At 29.1% G+C, this 23,834-nt stretch overlaps 1 protein-coding gene across 1 annotated transcript in view; it reads right to left on the reverse strand.

Moving 5' to 3' along the window:
* The window catches only part of LOC106684408 (carbonic anhydrase 1), a 46,446-nt gene extending 22,612 nt beyond the window's left edge, over positions 1–23,834 (reverse strand). Inside the window, exons 1-2 of the mRNA XM_067051086.1 lie at positions 23,709–23,834; positions 15,523–15,686 (exon numbers count right to left, since the gene is read on the reverse strand). The gene's annotated coding sequence lies outside the window, so the exon portion shown is untranslated. The remainder of the gene's footprint in view (positions 1–15,522; positions 15,687–23,708) is intronic.

The following is a 23,834-nucleotide window of genomic DNA, read 5'->3' on the forward strand; positions in this document are numbered from 1 at the left end:
CGCGAAAAGTAAACAATATTTGGCATGCAGATAACCTTGAGGTGGGCAGTTATAGAAATTGGATTACATTTACCAATCCCTCATCACCACCCTTGAAGAATGGTGCCAAAACTGGAGGATTAAAATAAATCCCACAAAATCACATTTATCCTTCGTCGTAAACCTCGTCTTGCCCCACAGTATCTTTTAATAATACCTCACTTATTCCTGTTGAGCAGATCCGTTACTTAGGACTAAATCTGGACAAACGACTGACATGGAATCCTCATACAAGACTGAAAAGACAGGAAACTGTTCATCGATTCCGACATTTACTAGACAAACGGTCAAAACTTCTAATCCATTACAAAAGGCTGATCTACATGACTATTATAAGGCCTAACTGGACATACGGAATTGAGCTATGGAGCTCCACTAAACCATATAATTCCTCTCGAATCCAATCCTTACAGTCAAAAATCCTTCGTAAAATCCTTAATTCTCCTTACTTTGTCACAAATCAAATCATCCATCAAGACCTCAATGTCCTCTATGTTGCCGATTTGGCCAGAACCAGATACCAATCCTTCCATAATAAACTTCCCAACCACCCAAACCAACTTGTTTCTAACCTGGCTTCTCCTTCACTACCTAATAATCCTCCTAGGCGTCTGAAAAGAATATGGCCTCGAGATCTTCTCCTTTAGAAGTTTTTCGAGTTCTATCAATGGGTAGATTCTCCACATGTTTGTATCATGTTATAATATCACTCATAGCAAATTTACTTGATGTGTATATATGTATACAGTTGTAAATAACAATAAATAAATTATTAAATAAAATTAAAAAAAAACATTTAGCTAAAGTATACATAAAAATACAGATCAATAATAGGGTAGTCAATTGCGGAAAACCTAACAAGATTTGGTTATTTGAAAATCACAGTTGTTAAATGTACATGTATAACTCTTCCAAAAATGGGCATTTTCTTTCTAACGTCTCTGAAGTTACTCGTGTCCCAATTATTTTGCCATTTCTGGCCGAATTAATTTTTATAACTAAACATATGCCATAAGCTTCTACTTTATTAATTTCCTATCTTGATATTGATAAACATCATTGTTTTATTTGATCGTAAACCACCCAATTCCTATTCCTATAACGCTTTCCGATGTGGTTTTTTACATTCAACAGCCTGCCTGAGTATAATGAACTACTAGACTTGATTTTGTAAGATGATATTTGTCCGAGTTTTCAAGCCTATTAAGATATGGAGATTAAAATCCTCTTATTCAATACGCTCCTTATTCACGACTCATTTTATAGCCATTTCATTTTGTAACCTACGAGCTCAACCTTATTAGCTGTTAATTTCTGTCAACTGATTTTTTTTTTAAATGTCTGAACAAACTATGTAAAAAAATAGTTTGAAAAAAATATTGATGTTTAGAAAATTCAGAAAATATTGAACATAAAGAATTCAATTACAGCTCAATTTGAAGGTTTCTATATGCGTTGTTAAAATCATAAGGCAGTTCATAATATTTATTTCTTAGACGCTTAACGCTTTTTGTTCATGTTTTTCAGCTATTTGAAAAAAAGAATTTCGAAAAATATTGATAGTTATGTGTTCTGAATGAGGTCTCAAATATTAATAAACTTATTCTACTTTAAAAATCGTGCACTACGTACTTCAAAAGATCGAAAATTTGTAATTGATATTCTGGGTGGCAGTACTTTTTAATTGAAAATTATTTAAGAAGAGATCAACTCAAGAAGATATTTATTTCATGCTATTATTTATGTTTATTTACTATGTCTGTTATTGTGAAAGGAAATACGCAGATGGCCCCGCTTAGCATTAATTTTCCTTCGTAAGGCTAAGATAAAATTTATAATGACCCTCTTATTAACTTTATTTTATCTAACAAGTACCAATACATAATAGAAAAATACATATGTATACAATCATAGAAATAAATATTGAATAAATGAAATTGAAAAAGAATTTTTTTTTTCGTACCCTTCATTAATAGTAATAAAATGATTGGTTCATACATACATAGTACAAGAAATGTATTATGTATACTTTAGTGCGTCTTCAACATTTGATTGACTTGTGGCATTATATGGTGAAATTAAAAAAGAGAAATATAAAAAAAGAGAAGAAATATTTTTTTCTCAGCTTTCTATTAATTTTATTATTTCAAACAAAACCATATGTATACATAATAAGCATAAATGTTCTTTCTTTGCCTGAAGGGCATTTTAAGGTAGGTTGTGGGATTCGCTATGTCTAGGAGAGCACTGAGAAGAAACATATTTTTTTTTCTTACCTCCTTTATTGTATAAGTATATATATAAAACAATATTAATATATACCTAAGTATATAAACATGTAACTGGTGCCCTTCCTTTGCCATTTGACATTTTAAGGGGTTGGGCTGTGTCCGCTGAAGGCGGGGGTTACAATATTGGTCCAGGAGCCGCTGGTCGGGGGTACAAAGAACGGGGAGGGCCGTTCCACTGAGGGAAAGAAGAAATGCTATAATTCGCGAGGGATACTATATCACTTTTGAAACATTCACTTAAAACGGGGAATAATATTTAAAAAGTGGCTAAAATGGAAAACGGCATGGAGCCTTACTTATCTTACCTATAAAACAAATACTTACAGGGATTATACTGGTCGATGTACGATATAATACAATCATAACAAAAAATATTAGAAAGCAATCCTTACCGGCCGACGTGACCCAATAAAACCCCGATTTAGTGGCGGTCCTTTTGAAACATTTACTTAAAATGGAAAGAGGAGACTTAAGTAAGATAGTTAAATCGAGAAATATTTAAAAAGTGGCTAAAATTGAAAAACGGTCATTCTTATCTCACCGTTAAAACACATATAGCGAGTATTTTGGTTGATGTACATGTCACAATCCGTCAAGGGACTTTTTTTTTAATAAAATAAATTATTGTTGTGACCTGTAATAACGATTACAGTAAATATTTAAATTACTTGTAATACATTAGAAGTTATTGGCAATAATTCTACAAATACAAGATGATATCTAGTATACTTATAAAACAAAATTTATTAGGGGAACACAACATTTGGAAACTTAGTCAAACTATCATTTAGTATTTTTCAAACAATTTCCTTTAAATAGAGGTAAACTTGAGCAAAATTCAAGCGGCTAAGTCTCAGAATAACGTCGTAGTTAACATTTCGATGTCGCTTAAGATAGTACAAAGGAAAAATTTATAAAGATATAATGGATTAAGGATGAATTCTACATCATATCATGAATACCTAAAAGTCCAATAAAAAATGTTTACCTTCTGTTAAAGTTTTTTTCTCACTCTCGGACACACTGCTTGCCGGTTCGATTCTAATTGTTATTAACTAATCATGTTATTATATTACTAACTACCGCTTGGATCTCACCCCGAATATAGAAGAGGCGATAGTAAGATAGGAGGACAGGAAGTGGCTAGATTGTGACAAGGGCAGCTTCATTAGCAAACTCCTAGTTATGCTGCCCCTGTCTTCGCCTCCAGCCATCTTCCAATAAACTGTCGATTTCCTTGTCTCTCTAGCCGGTTGTCAGGGAGATCTGCTCCAAATTGGAGGGGTAGAATGTATATAGAGGAGTCTTCATGAGCCATTTTGAATCTGATTTTTCAAAAAACTAAAAATGCTCTAAACAGTCTGAAAAAATCTGGTGCGAGCATCACTCACCTGTCATGTCACTTAACCACTTTGAGATAAAATAAATCCCTGTAGATTTCAAAACATCTATTTCTACATTATTCAGGATGATAATCCCCTTAATATACATTTCATATAGGTAAGCGAAAGTAAAATCTGACTGTTGTTGTAATACTCTGAAAATACAATAATTTCGTATTCTTTTAATATTTTATATTCATCAATTGTTTATAAAAATGAAATGTTTATTAACTTTTATCCTTTTTTGTCTCAACACTTTTTATTTTTCACCAGTCCAACGTTTCAGCCATTTTAGCCATCCTCAAGGACATCTAAATATTTAACAGCTTATATTATATATTCATTTTTGACACTTATAACAACATTATCACCAATAATATAACATACCTTCAATTATAATTTCTTCCTCACATTAAATTTAGAGTTACTTTTGCAGGCTATTCTGCCCAGGTCATTCTTTAATTATAAGTTAAAAGCCTATTTAAAAAGTCAATTATTAGAGAGTCATATTTATTATTAATAAGCTTACCTAAGCTTAAGTTTAGTTACCTATTTTTTAAATTTAAAATCACAAATATTTAATTCTTCTTATATAAGATTATCTACAATTAATACACTACCATATAACAAACTATTTATAACCTCCCACTCACACAGGTCAGCCTTGTTTTAAAATTAATTTATTTTATTTTAAATTGCATTTTTGTCTCAATTTGGTATTTATTCTAATTCTCAAAATTCCATATTACATTTAATTGTAAATAGTAACAAATTTCTCAAATGCATAATGTTGGTTTAAATTCCTAGTATCTGTTTTAAAATTAACTGTGTAATTGATGTTCTCTGATATATAAATGGACGCAAGTATTTTTCTTTTGTACAAATTGTTTTCTTTATGTAAAATTATGGTGTTATCAAAATCAAAATTATGTTGATTTTTGGCTGTATGCTATACTAGTGCTGTTTTATTTGGATCCTTTTCTTTATTTCTAGTATCATTTTTGTGTTGCTATATTCTATCCCCAATTTGATTTATTTAATAAATAATTACCTTGTCTCAAGAAATTGAAATAATATAATCAAAATGTTTATTAACTTTAATCGAAAATATTTTATTTTTATGTTGGTATAATAATGCGTATTTAAGGGTTTCTTGAGGTATGGAAAATTATTATTAAATACGATTCTCGTTACAATACAAGTTTTAACAAAAGCTAACAAAGTCCCGTACTATGGAAAGAGATTGAGCGCTCTCGGCTATTTTCGGTATTCCAGACTGTTTTTGGTGGCTACGTGAAATTTTGTTTTCCTTTATTTATTAATCAAATTCTTCCATAGTTCATATCACTACTAACAATGAGAGAAATATAAACATAATTAAAGGTACTTAAAAACTTTCGGTTATTTAGGTAGGTTCTTCACCTACATACACACAGACCATTTTGCTAGACTTGGTTATTTGGACTCAGGGCACATCAAAACGAATATTTCCGCCAAAAACACTAACTCGAAATTTCGATAGATGGAATAGATTCCCTTTACTATACATTACATGTATCAAAAAGTGAAATAATATTATACTCAGCTAACCATAAAAAATGAATATTCTTACAGCTCAAAAAAAATAGTAGAATCTTTGAATTTAAAGGATAATGACGAAAAACACTTAATGGACCGTTAAACAGACGGGCGCATGCGTAATGAATTTTTCTGTTTCACCAGACTGATAAATGTTATCATATCACCGCGTTTATTAGAAGTGATATTTCAACGAATTACTCATTCTTATCATTATTATTATCAGTGCTGATGTTACAATATTTGCTTTAAAAAGTACCTAGGTACAGGTTCCTAAATAAACAGAGCACAGTGCAATTAGGGAAATGGATTTAGCACCATAACATGCTGCAGGGGTGTGCTGCATATTAAAAACTAATGATTTACTCGAATCCGTCTGCGGCAGATAATTATTTGTTGTTTCACTGTAGCCGTGAATCAGCCCTCCAGGGTCCACCCAGCCCATAATAATGTGGATACTCATAATTAGGTAAAAATCTGGTGGTCATTAGTGATTCTGACCAAATCACCTCCTAGCACAATCGTTGGCGTAGTTACAGTACTTCCTTACAAAGTACTACAACTCTTCATGGGTCGTAGGGTTCAAATTTAATTATTTAATTGGAGATATATCAATGATTGTGGCAAGAATGTGTGAGAATATTTTTGTGGTTCGGCTTTCTTTCAATTATATAATAAAAAACTGTTTCGAAAATTGTAGCCGTGTAAATTTTTATGAACTATTTTTGTACTATATCATTATCATATTATATTTTAATGGATGGATACCACTTTTAATATATAATATATATATTTAATTATAATGATGTAGAATGTCTTAAATAATTTTGTTATGAAATGTTATTTAGAAAAATGATTTATATGAAAATTGTAAGATTGTTAACAATGCTAAATTTATGATTTTAGGAATTGATGGATTGTATTTTAGGAATGGATAGGGTTTCAAAATGGAAATGGTCCGAAACGTCACGAAAAATCAGTTCTGTAAATTTTCAACAATTTTTCAGGAGACATTAAAAACAAATTATTGTGCCTTATATGGCCCAGATGAACTCATATTATACTGAACTGAGACCTCCGAAGAGAATGAACACTCTCCGGCTAATTTCTCACCAATTCAATAAATTTTATATCAACAACTTATTTCCATGAATTGATTAAATTTTTGTTCTGTGAAGAATTTGCACAAAATGGTTTCGCAAATGCAGTATGAGATTTAAATGTCAATCTCAGATTGATCTTGCACTTATGCATTTATTTTTTTTAAAACTTATTTATCCATTCAAGTGCTTCTTGTAACCGGTTTTTTATTATATTTTCCTTTGAATCTATGTGTTAGTCTTATTCTCGTAAAATGTATCTATTTTTTTGTTTTTGGAAAACTGATCTACTGCTGTGACTATAAATGATGGTCTGATCTCACATTGTCGTCTAATAGTGAATTTGTCTAGCGGGTCACTGAAGAGGATCTAGGAGGGTGAATTTCGGAGAGCGAATTTGTTGATCGGGTGAATTAAAAAATTATGAAATGGTGAAATTGGAGAAGCAGAAATGGGAAAGAAAAAAGGAATGAATTGAAATATTTGTATTTGGTGTACAGACCAAAATTGATTGTAAAAGGAAACTGTAGGGGAAAAAAATTGTTTTCTTTCTATTTTATTATACCATGTAATTATATGTAATTTATATATGTCCGATTACCGATTGATAAGTATGCTGTGTGATATTGCAATCTGGTGTATTTGGGCAGCATAGATGAATAAAGTATATATCTCTGTGTAGCAGTACGAGTTATGGTCTACCTTAATATAATTCAAGTATCCCTATATGATGTTATCGATATTTACCACCTCTCAAGCAAGTCTCATTTCGATATTTATATTTTTTCACGAAAAATTTGCACTCGTTTTGTGAAACGGATACAAACTAAATGTTTCTTTCATTAATCTCTTGGAATGAAGATAGGCGGAACAGTACCATCATGAAGGTATTAGGGCACCAATTATTCACTTGTAGTGCACAGATATCCCAGCTAATTTTCTTTCTTTCTTTTTTTTTTTTTTTATTTAACGGCATAGTGTTTGATATGAATAAATAGGAGAATATAATACATGTAAATAGTTTGTAGCAATACAAAAGATTGTAATGCAATATAATGTGAAAATAAGAAGAATGGATGTTATAACCAACTATAAACAACTTAGATGATTATTTCGACTTTTAAAGCCTTAAAGGTCTAAGGACCATTGATAAAATCCAGCTAATGATTATTACTTTTTAATATATCTAGTCTCTATTTACTGTTGCCCATTCCTAACTGCACTGTTCCTAAAGTAAATGTAGTTATATCAACACTAGCTTCCACGGTCACTAATTATTAAGTGTTTATTTGATAAATTATATCAACCTAATGCTGGCCGATTCTTTAAATGTCTTTTATAATTAACCACATTTTTTATGTGTTCAGTTATGTAAATTGATTTGATAAATTTTCTAATTTTTAGCTTTTCAGCGTTAGTTAAAATTATAAATCATCCAATTCAAAACTATGATTATTGATTATTGCTGTCTCGTGCAGTCGTGTTAATTTTTTTTAATGTTTTTTAGATTCATTTTGTGTTGTTTTATGCATGTTTTTAAATTTTGTTATATCTCTCCAATATCCGACCATTGCTTACATGAATTTTGTAAATTAGGGATTAGAGTTTTTTGTAATTTGGGAAAATCATGTGAAAAATATATTTGAAATAGCACTTTTGGTTTGTGGGTTTTATTGAAAAAGTTTCTGTCGCTCCTCGGGCATATACCCTGCTTAATATGTAATTTCAGTTTCGTACTTTTTTTTTTGTTTCTGAGCTAGGTCGTTCACTCACATAGCCACTCACATATAGAGACTCAGGCCATTTTGCGAGACTTGGTTATTTGGAGTCACCACAAAACATTTATTTCCGTCGAAAACTCGAATTCGAAATTTTTGAAGATCGCAATACTTATGTATTATATAAATAGGTGAAAGTAAATTCTTTGATAGTAATTAATTTTAAAATGACTCTCACTTAGTTCTAAAACAAAGCAAAGATAGATCTTAAGAATATTACAATGCAGAAGGTTTATTCGTTAATCCCTCCTCCATCAACAGGATATCAAGTTAAGAAATTGCTCGACCCAAAATTTAAATATAATAAAGAACAATTTTGCAATCTAAATATTTTAGATCTTCCTCTGCCTATAGCAATCTACAGTCTTAAACTGCAAATCTCTTCAATGTATGTTTTCGTTTGTATATGTTTATAAAGTCTACTATTATAAATCAGTTTAACATAATTATTATTATACACTGTACCGAAATAAAATTGGTAATTAAGTTTATTATAGATATTTGATAAATAATTACAGAGTGTTTTATATTCATGAAATTTCATCAGTGTTCTATAAAAAGGGCGAATCAATTTCCAGGAGTATATTTTTGGTATTTATCCTAGTCTGGAAAATTGTTTTTAGATAAAATAAAACCCTAAAATATTAATAAAAATATATAAATATACTATATTCAGAACAGTAATCCGTTTTAGAAAAATATTTGAAAAAAAAACCTTGGTACAATAGCAAAACCAGGATAAAAAATACTAGGTACTAGCATTCTTGTGGGTGTCTAATAATTTTGACTTCCCAACATCAATATCACTTCGATTTGAGCGTATCGTTGAAAATTCATCGCGGGAGGTTATACGGAGTAATTCTAAATATTAATCATTTTAACTTCATTACTTTGCATTGGCTGCTATGATCGCCTAACGAAGCAATATTTTCCTACAAAAAATGTTTTGCTGGAAATTGCGAAGTTTTGTGTAAATCCCTAACAAAAAATCATACCTCGGCAACGGATTGAGATAAGAAGAAAGAAAAGCATTCTGTTTATACTTTTTTCATTTTATCGATTCACTAAAAGTAGCACAAATTTGTTCTAGAATTTTAAGAAATTGATCATATAAGAAATAAATTGTGATTTTGGGAGTTTTTAAGCATTGTAAAAGTGATTTGTTGAGATAGTTTTTTTCTGGTTTACTTCGAACATTTTTAACCATCTCTAAAATAAACGATTCGATTAAATATTTGTTTTTATTTCTTAATTCATGAATTAAAAAAAAGGATTTTATATGTCAGTATTGTATGTCTGAAATGTCCTTCCAATATTTTCCACTGAAATGCCAGTTTTATAATACAGTATGGCAATTAGCCATATCTTTCCAGAAGCCCATATTTCACCTAACGTCCTTATAGTTTTGGATTAAACTCCGATATCTCAACAATCCTTAGTGACGATGATTGAGCAATAGAATTAGTATTTCAATTTTTAAAATCACAAAATTTGCTGCCAGATATGTAATATCAAGTAGAGAAAAAAAATATTGAAACATACATTAGTATAAATAAACAAGAAACAAATTGTATCAAAGTTTAAACAATGGCCTGCGAAGTTTTACGTCACTAAACAGAACTTATTCGAAAAAGGGCGACTGTAAGCAAAATGTATTTATAATCAGAAAACCTACTATTTTATAAACTTACCAAGATGTTTTAAAGGATCTTAGGAGATTTCCTTACTTTAAAAAATAAGAAATATTACGGCGTGAAAAACATAATTAAAATAAAATCACTAATCAAATCAATCAGATTTTTGTTTTATTACAATTATAGTACAAACAAAATTTTCATAATGGTTTAATATTTAAACCATTCGCTATGAGTAGTATCAATTAATTGTTTATTATTAAATAAACAATAACATGTTTTTCAGAATTGCAAATAATACTATTTTCTAAGTTTTATAAATTCTTATACAACTTCATTTTTTCTTGCAGAAAAACGACATAATGCAAAATCGATACGGGAAAACAACTAAAACAAACCTAAAAATTGTTTTAAAATAATTAAAGATGAAAAGGAAAGCAGTTAAGAAAGTGATCAATGCTATAAATAATAATCTATTTTATAAACTTAATACTTTCCAAGAGTCACAGATAAAATTTTTAAAAATATTAATAAAATATGATTATAATGTATTAAAATTTATTGAAAAGAACAAAATAAATTGGATAAGCACATAATAAATATGAAGGACAAGATTGAACATTATGACAAACAAAAACTATTTCACGAACAGATGTCTATTAGCACTCAAATTAAAGCTAGGTTAATGGGCCATAAAGTAGTTTATTTTCGTGGGAGTAGTAGTTTTTATGACATTTGCTAAAATAAATTGATTTATAGTTGTTCGGACATTTTTCATTTGCCAAATTTATATTTATATGTGGATATCATAAAAAGTACTACCCCTCCGAGGATAAGTGTAATAAACTACTTTATAGTAAGTTTAATTTCCTTTATTTTGAGTGTTGGCAGAAATATCTGCGTCTTATGGGTCTAGAGATATATTTTTCAAAAATTCAACGTTTTATATGAACAACTAGAAATTAACATTTTGTGAGTTTATTTTGTCAAATATCATAAAAACTACTACTCCTAAAAAGATAAACATTATTAATTATTTTATAGTAAATTTAACTAGCTTTAATTTGAGTGCAGACAGACATCTGTACGTCCAATGGTTTCTGAAATAAAATTTTTCATAAATCAATCGTTTTGTCCAAACAAAAACTATGAATCAAATTATTTTAGGAAATTTCATGAAAACTACTATTCCTACGAAGGTAAAGTTCATAAACTACTATATAGGACATTAAACCAGCTTTAATTTGAGTGCTAATAGATATCTGTACGACCTGTTCTATAGCTGTAAGTTCCTGAGATATACATTCCTCAAAATAAATTTACTAACAACTGATATTTCAGTATATTTTTATGAAATGTTGCTTTTTAAAAGCCTATACCTCGAGAACTATTGGACGTTAATATCTCTACTAGGGCTAATATTTCAGAAAATTTACTCTTCTTTAAATAATATTCTTTTAGATTTTCTAGTGTTGTTGATAGTTTTTAAGATATAGAGCTCAAAATGAAAAATTAATATTTTTTTAGGGTTTTCAAAAACGGCCGCCATTTTTTATTCCCCTACCTATACTAGGCAGATTCATCAGTTTTGACTATTAATTATACATAGTTTTCATTAAACTAATCAAAAATTGGGGTGAGATAACTGCCTTTTTTTCTTCCCGCCTCTTGTACTATAACTAATACTATAAGTCTTGTAGATTTATGTTAATTCAATTACACAGACTTGTACAATAGGAACTTTACATTAGCTTTCATTATGAAACAGGTCCCAGGTTGTGATATTTCAGCACCAAAAAGGCACAAGAACCAAAATTTTTAGAAAATCATAATAGTTATTACAATTAGTATTTACTTGAAAACAATAATTATCTATTAAATTAACGTTTTTTTTACTTCTAGGGGAGGGGGGGCAGCTGCCTCCTCCTCCTCGCTTTATATTTGCTACACTAACTTTATTAGGTTGACTTTGAGATCGTTAACTAAAAAAAATGGATATGGAATTATAGTAGGATCTACTTTATTATTGAGGCTAAAAAATAAATATATTGATTAATTAGGTTACTATACTGTAATAAGGTGTATTGTTAATAAGGATTAGTTAGTTATATTATCATATGCACGGAAACTCAATATATGATATATCAGGAGAATGATAAGTTTCCACTTTCTTAAAATCTCAAATTTTAAAATAATGAATGAATTACATAAAAATAATGAAATAAAGAAATAGCTGAATTCTGAAAATGTTCCAAAGTATTTAAATAGAGTTTTGTCCAATTTAAGTTCTTCATTTATATTTGTCCAATCAACCGCCGGATCTTTGAATTCGGTTCGCCCTGAAGTTTGGGCGACATCCAACACTTTTTTTCTTATTAAAGGTCATCTAATGTATGTTGGTCATTCTTACTCAAAAACCCCCCCAAAAAAATATACAAACTTATCAATTCGGAGACTAATATTTAATACAATGTTGACCTGAAAATAACCTTTAAAATCGAACGGTTTATTTAAAAGTTATAGCTAAAAATCTGAATAATAATAAAATGTCATAAATTTCTATTTATCCTACACTTCCGAATTTATTATTGTAATCATTACAAGAAATAACTTTCATAAATCTTTAAATCTTTTTTTTATTTCGTGTAAAATAAACATAAAATGAGCTTTTGCGATTTCTAACTTATAATTTTTATATTCATTGATTTTCCTTTAAAAAAAAAGAAAGAAATCTACTGTTATTACGGGTATCGTACTCAATTATTATGCAAACCATTATAATTTTATTATATTTATGTTTTATTTACACGGAGTAAAATAAAAATCATTAAATGCAACAATCTGTAATCGTTGGTTTATCTAATTCCAGAAATGATTAGAGTATCACTTCTGACTAAGATGTTGCTGTTTCAACGGTTGAGATATCAAATCCAATATCTGATAATTCTATTTAGTTGATTTTATGATTATATTATTCAAATAAACTATGGTAACTGCTCTTTATTCATTACATCATAATTTATTTAATGTTCAGTAAATATTTTATAAAAATATCTTTATAAGTATTAAACCAAAGAATAATTTTTTTATCTATTCTTTTTTACTTTCTGTTCTCTAGCAGCCACACAGACAGTCCTGATGAAGACCTTAGATCTAAAAAAACATCACTTCTTAGCCAAGGACTAAACCTATTATTTATAAAATTAATAAACACAAAAAACAAAATCATAAACGTAAAAACTTGTATTAAACTATATAGTCCTCTAAAATAGTCCTCTAAAATTAGCTTGAAATTTAGGTGTACTAAGGAATAAGTGCAAATTAATTTCTGTCAACGGACTCTTTTGGGAAATTGTTCGGAAAATACGATGGTAAAAAGTTTACGCCAGATTTTTCAAAATGGTCGCCATATATTTTGAAGATTATTGCCAATAACTCACAAAGTATCGCAAGTAACTGAAATATCACTATAAACTACTTAAGTGCACTTAACTAGCTTCAATTTCTTCAAGATCTAATAGAGTTTTTCAATTTGTTCAATAATTCCCGAGGTACAGTTTTCCTTAACCAATTTTTTTTTCTGAAAAACGATAAAAAATGTTTTTATGAATATATTTTGGCAAATGACATTATAGCTACTATTCTTAGGAAATAAATGATTATGTATTATCTTATTGTGTAACGATTTAAAATGCTTCAAATTGAGCCCAAATGAAACTCTTTATGTTCAATCAATATCTTCCTAGATAAAGTTTTTTTAACTCCAATATTTTTACGAAAAAACAAGAAATCAGAAGTGTGTGAATTTATTTTGGCAAATATCACGAAAACTGCTATCCTAACGAAAATGTTCATTATAAGGTATTTCATGGTGTCTTTAACTAGCTTGAAAAAGATATCCCAACTATTCATTATTTCATTAATGATTCCATGCATTTCTTTGTTTTTTGTCTGAACCTCATTTTATTTAACTTCATGTTGAAAATATAAAGTAATGCAGACTAAAATTTCAATAAAGGAAATTCTTGTACCATCAATTTATTTGAAAGTACATAGCTTAAAGTTATTCTATAATAATTAATAATAATAATATTAATTATATTCTAAACTAATAGGATTATCATAGCTTTAAAATATATGCCAAGCCTATACATTCTAAAATAAAAATTTATTCAGAGAAATAAATTAATCTGTTAACAGTCAGAGCTAGTTCTCTGCATATTTGTGAGCAATGAATGTTATTTGTATACAATTCAGCTTAACTAATTGCCATTGAAGCCTTGAAATCTTATAATATCATGATATAGGAATCTATATATTTCACTCGAAGATGTGTATTAGACAGGTCACAGTGTTTTGTGTCCATGCAATATATATCTTCATAACCACACCACTTTGGAATATCTGTTAAAACCGAATTTTGTAACATTATATTACAAACTGACTTATACACAAACGACGCACTACAGTATACAAGCTCACATATATTTTTTTAATTAATAGAATTATTTACAAATTATTATGGGCAATCAATTATAAGTAGGGGAGGGGGGGAGGACTATTTAACAAGATATAACATTCTATTCTAGCAAAATTGGGAAGGTCAAGTTTCCGTGAGCCCACCATAAAATTGGCCGCCACCCAGGCCGGAATTGAACCCGTTGCGGCTTCTAGGTTGCTAAGGTGGCGCCTTGATAACAAGAGTGTGTTAAAGTGCCCCATTTGACGAAAATTTGTTATTTAACCTTACAACGTGAATTCCCATCCAAAATTCTATTTGAAATTTTTTATGATCACAATATTTTCTTAACTACATTTTTCATATATTTGTATGGACAAGTGAAATTAAAAGTTTCGTGAAAAAATTATTTTTTGCTTTTCAGGAAGGGGTCATATAACTGGTCAAAGGGTCATACAAGTAGTCAAGGAAATACTACTTTTACTTTAGTTAATTATGATCCTTTGGTATCTAAAAATTAAAAAATTACCTTCAATATACTTACACTGTTGGTTTGGGAACCCACCCAAGCCATAAATTTATACAATTTAAACCCAGAATGAAAGTTATATTAACTTATAATTATTCATATTACCACATAATAGTACAGTGTATTAAAGAGTTTCTCTTACTAAAAAAAAAATTGGAATGATTTTCAACAGGGTTCTTTGGTGTTTTCGAGAATTTGGTTCAAATAGAAATTATATTTCGAAACCATTAATTAAAAAGAACTACAACTGAATTAATAATTGAGGATCGTTAAGAGCTTTTTAAAATCATTTTTTTTACATCAAAACTAGTACGATCTAAACGTAGCCAGAGGTTAAATGGGCGGAGATGAGGACACAAAAGCTTTTACAATAAATCATTATGCAATCAACGTGGATCGTGTAGCGAGCCTGGTGTTGAACTAGAGACTAAGGCGAACATACCAATAAATAAACCGTGATCCTAAGAAAAAACAAACTTCCAATTACTTGGTCTGATATTGTACCGTGGTATTGTACCATATTTATTAGTTAATGGTATTGTACCATATTTATTAGTTAATGGTATTGTACCATATTTATTAGTCCATCAGTATACATGTTTTCTGTATTTTTAAGATCATCACTCTTATAGAAAGTGGATATAACATCCTCTATTCTCGACTATCTGTAATATGAGTGAAATTTATTTAGATATAGATGTATAAATATAAAAATATAAATTAAATCTGTACCTGTGCAGTACTTCACTTTGTAAGAAGGTATTGTTACAAGACTAACAGTTTTGCTAGGAGGTGACTCAGTCAAAAACACGCTCAATCGCCAGATTTTTCTCCAATTAAGGGGACACTTTATGAGGCTGGGTGGAGGCTCCCGAGTCAACAGGGTTGACTCATGGCTACAGTAACAAAATAAATAATTATCTGTCAGTCGGACTCAAATCCGGATCCATGGACTTAGTATCACAGTGCCTTACCATATATATAAATCTAAAAAAACAAATTTTATCACTAGCAAGACCGGCAATGCTTCGCTATTTCTAGATTTGAGATTGCACTGTGAATTATCACAACTGACATTTTGGAATCGATATAGTTGAAATTACACATTTACCTACATATCATAATAATTAAATTTTGGCTACAATTTTCTTAAAAATAAAGTTAAAACGTTACACCATATGTTACAGCTTTGAATAAAATGGTTTTAAGCTGTTATTTGAATGGGAGAATAAATCCACTCCCTCCTCCTAAAAAAATCATTATAATCGGCCAGTTATTAACATAGATGGCATTTGTTAATAATTAACCTATTATTTATGAATTATAATTAATGATATTTTCGGTTTTGTTGGGAATTTATTCTGCCATTCAAATTATCATCAAGGATAATAGGTAACATAGGATTTGGATAGCTGGATAGATTTGGAATGCTGAGGAGTAATGAACTATTACATGAATAATGGAGAGCGTTAGAACAAAAAAACTCTTGCAGATAAATCACGTTCAAAAATTTTTAATTTCTTTGGTAAATTGTATTTAAGGGTTTCAGGCCAACTAAAAACAAATATTGGTTTTTTCTAAACAAAAATTTGTTATCCTAGATTTTTTTATAATTTTTTATGAATATAAAATCATTTAATGGAATTAGTAATATTTTTTCTTATTAATACAGAAAAAAACAAATCAATTGGTATATAATAACTTTTTTAAAATGTATACATTCTGAACATTAAAAATTGAAACATTATTGGCGGGTAGATGTTTGATTTTGTTTTGTTTTTTTCTGGATAAATCCAGATTTTCAATAGTTAAGAACCTTTCAATTACGACAGCGAACGTTTTGATAAAAAATATTGTGTGAAATAGTTAAGAACTTATTGAGGTCTTGGATGAGTAACAAACGAATATCACATTTTTATTTATAGATTACAGAATTTGTTATTCATTAGGTTTAGCTTCTACTTAAGGAACATGGTAGAATAATACTTAATAATTGAGCTATTTTATTTTATTTTTTTAATGAATCAGTAAATTATAAATCCATATAAAATAGGAGGTAAGAAATCATTAGAAGTATCATAGATGGATGAAATTAAAAATAAAATCTGGTCCATTTTATAAACTACTCAAGGATTTTTTAGGCAATTACGTAGTAGTTGTACAAATTAGTGCTTAAAAACAGCTTTTTTTTCCGAAGTTGAGTATTTATTAAAAAGTGTTAATATTAATTGAACGTTTATCTTCGAACGAATGGAAAAAATCTTATTTATAAAAAAAAAGTTTATATATATATATATATATATATATATAAAGAAAGGTACAATGTATCATTTACCGGTGCATTATCTTAATTTTATTTGCATTTACAGGTTGAATGAATGAACTTAATTAAAATGTTAATATTAGTTCAAATGTTCATTATTGTAATTAAATTATCATTATAAGCCATGAATTCAATTTAAAAATTCTCCTAAATAAGTTTTTTGTAATGTTTTGAGATTCAGATATTTTTATTTTATCCTTTTTTTTTTTCTTGTTGAAAATGGCATTAAGGATTTTATAGCACACCATTCGGTAAGCTTGGCTGTCTATTTTAAATAAAATGTAATGAGAAGAAATGTTCTGTGTAATTTTTTAAAAAACATAAGCATGAATGTACCCATATTTTATATAATTCAGTTGTTATTCAATGGAGAATCTTATTTTAACATAGAAAATTAGAAAAAAAAATTAAAAATCGTGGAGTTTTTTAATATAAATTTCAGCAAGGTGTCAACTAAAAAACAATAAAATATACCAAACAGGTATAATTTACGAAAAAAAACAAAATAGCAGAAGTCTTTGATTATTTCTTTTTCCAATTACCGTTCTTTTTATTTTTTATTTATATCCAGGTTCTAGAATATATTTCCCCAAAATGTTCTAGTCTTCTAGTCAGGAAGTGTCTTTTTTTAACGAGGAAGTTTCATCAAAAAGGATTCAGTTTTTCAGCACAAGAAATCATTCATCGAAACAAACCTCTACGACAATAATAGAACAATAAATTTTTTTTTTTAAATATTAAAAAAAGTTTCTGATCTATAACCATCTACTACCTCAGATAGTTGGCAGATGTAGGAGATTTCATGAAAAAGAAAACAATAGAGATGACGAGAATAATAATTGATCACTGAAATAAACAAAACATTATGAGTGATAAAAAAGAAATGTTGAATACCTGGATTAAGATATTGTTTTATGAATTTATGAAAGTTATTTGTTCATTGATAACACAGCCACTCATTTATATTATTTCCTTATTGTATCCTGTTTCCATCTTAGATTGGAATTGGTCGTATAGAATTTGATACATATTTTTTTTTTAATAATTTTTTATAACGAGTTGATTTTTATCCTAGCACTTGACTTCTGTGAAACCCAACCGACCGACATAATCCAAATTAATCTAATGCTTTTCCTGATTACCTCTACCCACCTTTATTAAACTGATGTTCTTTTACTAGTATCAATACTTAGCTTTTGAAGTATGATGAACTTTCATTGAAAAATTATTTTGTTTGTTCTTCACGCTTCAAAGTTCAAAAAAAGGGCCGACCGTAGCTCAGATGGTTAGGCCTAGGTCTATCGTTCTAAGCCCTGCGGGAAGCACCGGTTCGAATCCGTCCTGGGGTCCTTGACTTTTTCATAAAGTGGCGGTCCCATAAAATGAAAAACCTGACCCCCTACCATGGTTAGAATAGGTTGGTCACCTGCAGAAAACTAGGCAAACATCAGCTTCGCTGTGGATTCCGAGCAAAAAGTATTAAAGACATTAAAAAACCTTTGTGATTTTAAATGTAATACTCCATCAGGGACTGTTGAAAAGGATGTTCTCAAAATTACTTCTAAATTTGGAACTGAAATCCATCGTAGTGGATTGAGCTTCATTCACTTTCAATAAAATCCATCTTAATCTCTATACATATCGGAGGTTACAGTATATGTTCCTATTCCCGGCACTGATTGTTTATAATAAAATAATATTTAAAAACAATGTTTGTTATCATAACTATTATTTATAAAAATCTTTTTTTAGCATGACGCCTGTTAAATTGCCTCTATTGGGCGCCTCAACATTGGAACAGTGCCTTAGTAGGGTGATTTGTCTCCCTAGTGAACGTGTAACCTAAGGTTGTTCTAAAACTGTTTCGATCAATTTAAGATCTTTGGTGTCTCTCTTTTAGTTGTTATTCTTGAACTATCATAAAGCATCATCCAGTGAAAATAACTTAAAATGTAACTGTAAACTATTGAAGAAAAATCTGAAGTTCATCAATAATGATATAATTTATGTACTTCATTAGAATTTATAAAAAAAAAAAAATCGATCATAGCTGTAGGTGGAAAAAATAAGAATGAACTTCACAATAAATAAATGTCTTAGCATTATTTATCAAAAATATCTTTTTTTTTAATCATTGCATCCTGTGAAGTAAGAATATTATTTTAAAATTATTTGACTGTAAATGAAATATGAAATGTGTCCACTCATTCATTTATCAATAAATAAATAATTACCATTAATCATACATTAAGTGTATCATTTGCTTCCTCACTGCCAAAGTTAGGAAATATTGTATTCACTTAACAAATAAAAAGCAAATATGTCCACTCGTTTTAGATATCAAAGAGTGGATTGTCGGAGTTCGGTGCCTATCCGTTGGTCTGTATTCGGTTGAATTCAAGAACTATAGAATTTCTTTCTAGCTAATGTACCTGAAGTAATGGAATAATCTTATTCATATTCTTAAAATGTTGACCCCATTTTCTATACGATATTTTTTTTTTTATAAATATCGTTTTATACCAGCCCTTTCCAATCTCGAAGAGGCCTAGCGGACTGGTTTTAAGATACTAGAACAAATTTATATTTGTTTCTAAGGTGGGTACCCTTTTAAAACTTTTCTTGTTAGTCGATTTTGTTTAATTAAACAGATTTTTTCCTGCTCTACTTGACAAAATTGATTAATGATGGTAATTACTTAATCTGTTTTCGGAGTAGTAACAGATACCCTGAGACTTCTACAGGCAATAATGGTTTAATTGTCCAGGACCAATTACTAATGTAATCCTCATAGTTCCATCCTGTACGATTGGAGGCTCTAAGATTTCCACTCTTTTTCAGACCGAGCAGGCCCATTATACACAAAGTATACAACAAAGGCATAGGTAGTCTAATAACTGTTGGTTGTTACGTCAGACGTTATACGCTTAGGCGAAACCTGTGCCCTATAAATCGGTATGACACTTTATTATACAGTTTATTATTATTTCGAAGAGATTACTATGTTAAACACCTGTCTAGTCGCTCAATTTCAACAGTTATTCTATCCCCTCGCCCAAGAATCCTGCTTGTTCGCCTGTATCCTCAAAAATCGTCCCGATATTCTGGATATATTCATTATATCCCAGATTTTTCGAGGAAGAACCTCCTCGACTGGTTCGACCAAAAACGGACCAAGATTCCAATTAATTACAAAAGGCCCATGACTACAATAAGGACTTTTTGGACTCATGGAGCTGAGATTTGTTGCTCTACTGAACCATCCAATTCATCTCATATCCAATCGCTAAATTCGAAATCCTTAGTACAAACCTGAATACTTGCTTTACTTAGTCACTGATAAAGTCAACCATAATATCTAATCTAATCTAATCGAACCTCGCTTCTTCTCCAATTTCTAATATATCTTCCCCACGTATGTAAGGTAGAAGGGCTTGTTCGAACTTTCTAATTAATAACTACTATTGTAGCGATAATTTCTCGTTTTTTTTTTGTTTTTTTTTTTATAATGGTTTCTATACACTATATCTGTATATCTATATATATATCTGTGACATGTTATTATACAACCTATTTCACATTTCGTTCCTTTTCGTTTTTTAAGTTTTAATACTGTTGTAAATTTCAATAAATCAAAAATATACTTCCAGTATGTATATTTTTGTATACTATTAAAATAACATAAAACATTATTTTGAACTTTGTTAAAATTTATTTGGCAATTGGCCTGAGGTTAGGATGTGCATTATGAACGTACCCACAGACTTAGGAATTCTAATCTTGTGCCCTACTTCAAGTTTTTTTTTTATCCCCAACGCCATACTTAAAATATTTTCTGTAATAATATGGAAATTCGTGATACTAATATTTTTTCACTTTACTTTAGAACAGTTAGATCCATGTAGATGTCCCTAGGTTTTGCGAATCTGAGGGGGTATATTCAAGATTTGCAATGCATTTCCTGGTTTATAATTTGAAATTAAGAGAAAGTAATCTATGTTGCCAACCTAAATAGTGAAAGTGGCTAAATTTGGAATGCATCCTGAAATTAAATTGGAACAATGCTGTTTATTGATAATGGAGTTAGCGTCAGGACAGTTGCCTGTATATTTCAGGGTAATTGTGTTTCCTTTTAGAAAAAAACATAATTATGTATCTTATAAGCTTATTTGTTAAACTTGTTTATCTTTCAATAATTCTTAAATCTGAAGAAAGGCATTTCCTCTACAGCCCGACGCCGTGAACACAAACGAGAAATGTATACCACAATTTACCAAATCCAAACTTACAACTAACGAATATAGCTATTAAATAATTAATTTAAGATTTTAACAGTTAAAACATGACTTTCCGTCTAAAAATATGTTTTAAAAATATATAATATTTATATATGATTCGAACTGATTGTTCTAAATAGTATCAGTGTCAATCCGCCGACCTTAACACATCTAAATAAAAATTTAAATAATAGTACACCAAAAATACAGTGAATTATTAATCAGTTTCTATAATTAAATTAATAAACAATCGTCCGAAAAATCTGACATGCTGATAAAGATTGGTGACGAGTGATTTCAAAATTATTGAAATCTTAGTCATAAGTCAGTCAGAATTTACAGATAATTCAATATTTCTTAAGGGCTTATATTAGCTATATTTCAAAAGGATTTGTTAGTAATTTGTATTTTTTTTTTGCAGTATTATTTTTCAACGTTTCGGGCAGTTTGCCCATTACACAGATCATTACATGATGGACACACGTCAACAATGACATATGACAAATGTCAACAAACAAAAAAGTAACTAATGATTAATGAAAAAACAAGAAACATTCGAACATGAAAGGTCCTTTTAATTTGGGTTAACAACAAATGTCTATCATAAAATTAAAGAAAAAAAACTGTCTAGTGGACAAACTGCATAAAGCGTTGTCTCGGTGTTAAAATAAATTAATAAAAGGTTAATTTATTCCAGGAAAAAATAAATAATTCAAATTAATTATATTGCAATAATGATTAAAAAAAAATAAGATTGTATTTTAAATGTACAATAATACTTATGCTAAACACGTTTTTACAACAAGAAATTATAAATGTCTTTTAAATTATAAGAATTGAATGACAAATTAACAAACTTTAATTTTTAAAAGTTTTGGTTTCGACAAATAAATTAAATTTGAGAAAAATAATTAGATTGCCAAATCTTCGTTATTTTTTTATTAAGAGAGGATAATAAAGGAGGTAAAAGTGATCTTAATCATTATTATTTTACTATACTTCCTATTGAATGAATAAGCTCTTGAAGCTAAAAACTAAGATTTAAGATTATGTGAATTTAATCCTAAAAGAATGAACAAAACTCCTACAAAGAAAAGAATCTTCAAAATGCATTTAGTTAATTCACAGTCACTGATATCAAGCTTACAGGTTTTTCCTGGGTAAAAAGTAAATCGGTAAAAATTCGAACAGTACTAATTAAATGATGATCAAGAACCTTCAAATTCTAAAGCAGTGTCATTTAATGTTACTGAAGAGGTTGAATAGTTCATTTTTTTTTTTTTTATTTTAACTTTTTTTTTCTCAAAAAAATAAATAATTAAAACTTTAATTTTGTTGGTGTTTATTTGAATTATAATGAGTTAGTTACAAATATAAAAAATGATAAATAATTAGTTATAATAATGACAAATTATTATTATTTGAACAAATCTAGTTGTCCTTTTTTCACTTGGACTAGCCAAGAGTGACAGGACAAAAAATTTAGATTTTTCCACATTCAGACCAGTTGTATGACGAGCATTATAGTTACCCAATGCTGTAAAAGTAATTTAAAAAATCTAATAAACTACATAAACATAAATTAGAACTAATGAAGAAATGAAAAATCGATATACTAGGTTAAAAAAATAAAACAGTTTTATATAATTAAGGTTTGAATTTTTGTCAATTGGGAATATTTGGTACGTTTGGGGGAGTGCCTTTTTAGTTTTTCCTTGTTGCCTTCTATTTCTGTAATAACGGGTTGTCGGAAATGGGTGAAGAAAAAAAAGTTTTTGTGTAAGTATGTAAGTGTTCTCTTGCATTGCAGTATCACACCATTAAAGCACTGCATATCTCTAAATGGTAACAACTAGATGAGATTTAATATAACCAGGGAACTGTCAAATAATTTTGTACAAGTAAAAAGGATTGAAAAAAAAAGTAACCTTTTACTTATTGAACATCGCTATTTCAATTTAATTATGCAGGCCAATGATACTTTTGATTCGGAAACTAATTATTTTATACTTTGATACTACATATATTTTTTTTCTAACCCCCTAGTTTTGATTATTCAATGTGTGAATTTTTTTGTAGAGATGAAAATTCGTATAAGAAAAAAAAAAGTGTTTCGATCTTTATTATTTATTATTGATGAAATTAACAATATTAACTGCAGTAGAAAAAAATGATAAATGCAACATTTCAGTTGATAATTACAAGTGTCACTCACCATTAAAACGTCTATTTCAGGACGTAACATTAGATCGAAATGAATCTTTTAAAATTTCCTATTTGGAACTTTTAAATTTTTAAAAATCATGCTTTATTGTTACCTGCTACAAGTAGGAGCGTTAAGAGTACACTGAGGGAAGGCATTGAGGCGATGTGATGATACAGTAGTAGCGGAGGGGAGTCTTGGCGAAGGACGGTCGTCAGCGTCGGCTTTATACAGCGCTATG

Source organism: Halyomorpha halys, unplaced genomic scaffold (genome assembly GCF_000696795.3).
Source record: "Halyomorpha halys isolate HHAL.00 unplaced genomic scaffold, Hhal_1.1 Scaffold577.1, whole genome shotgun sequence".
Classification (NCBI taxonomy): Eukaryota; Metazoa; Arthropoda; class Insecta; order Hemiptera; family Pentatomidae; genus Halyomorpha; species Halyomorpha halys.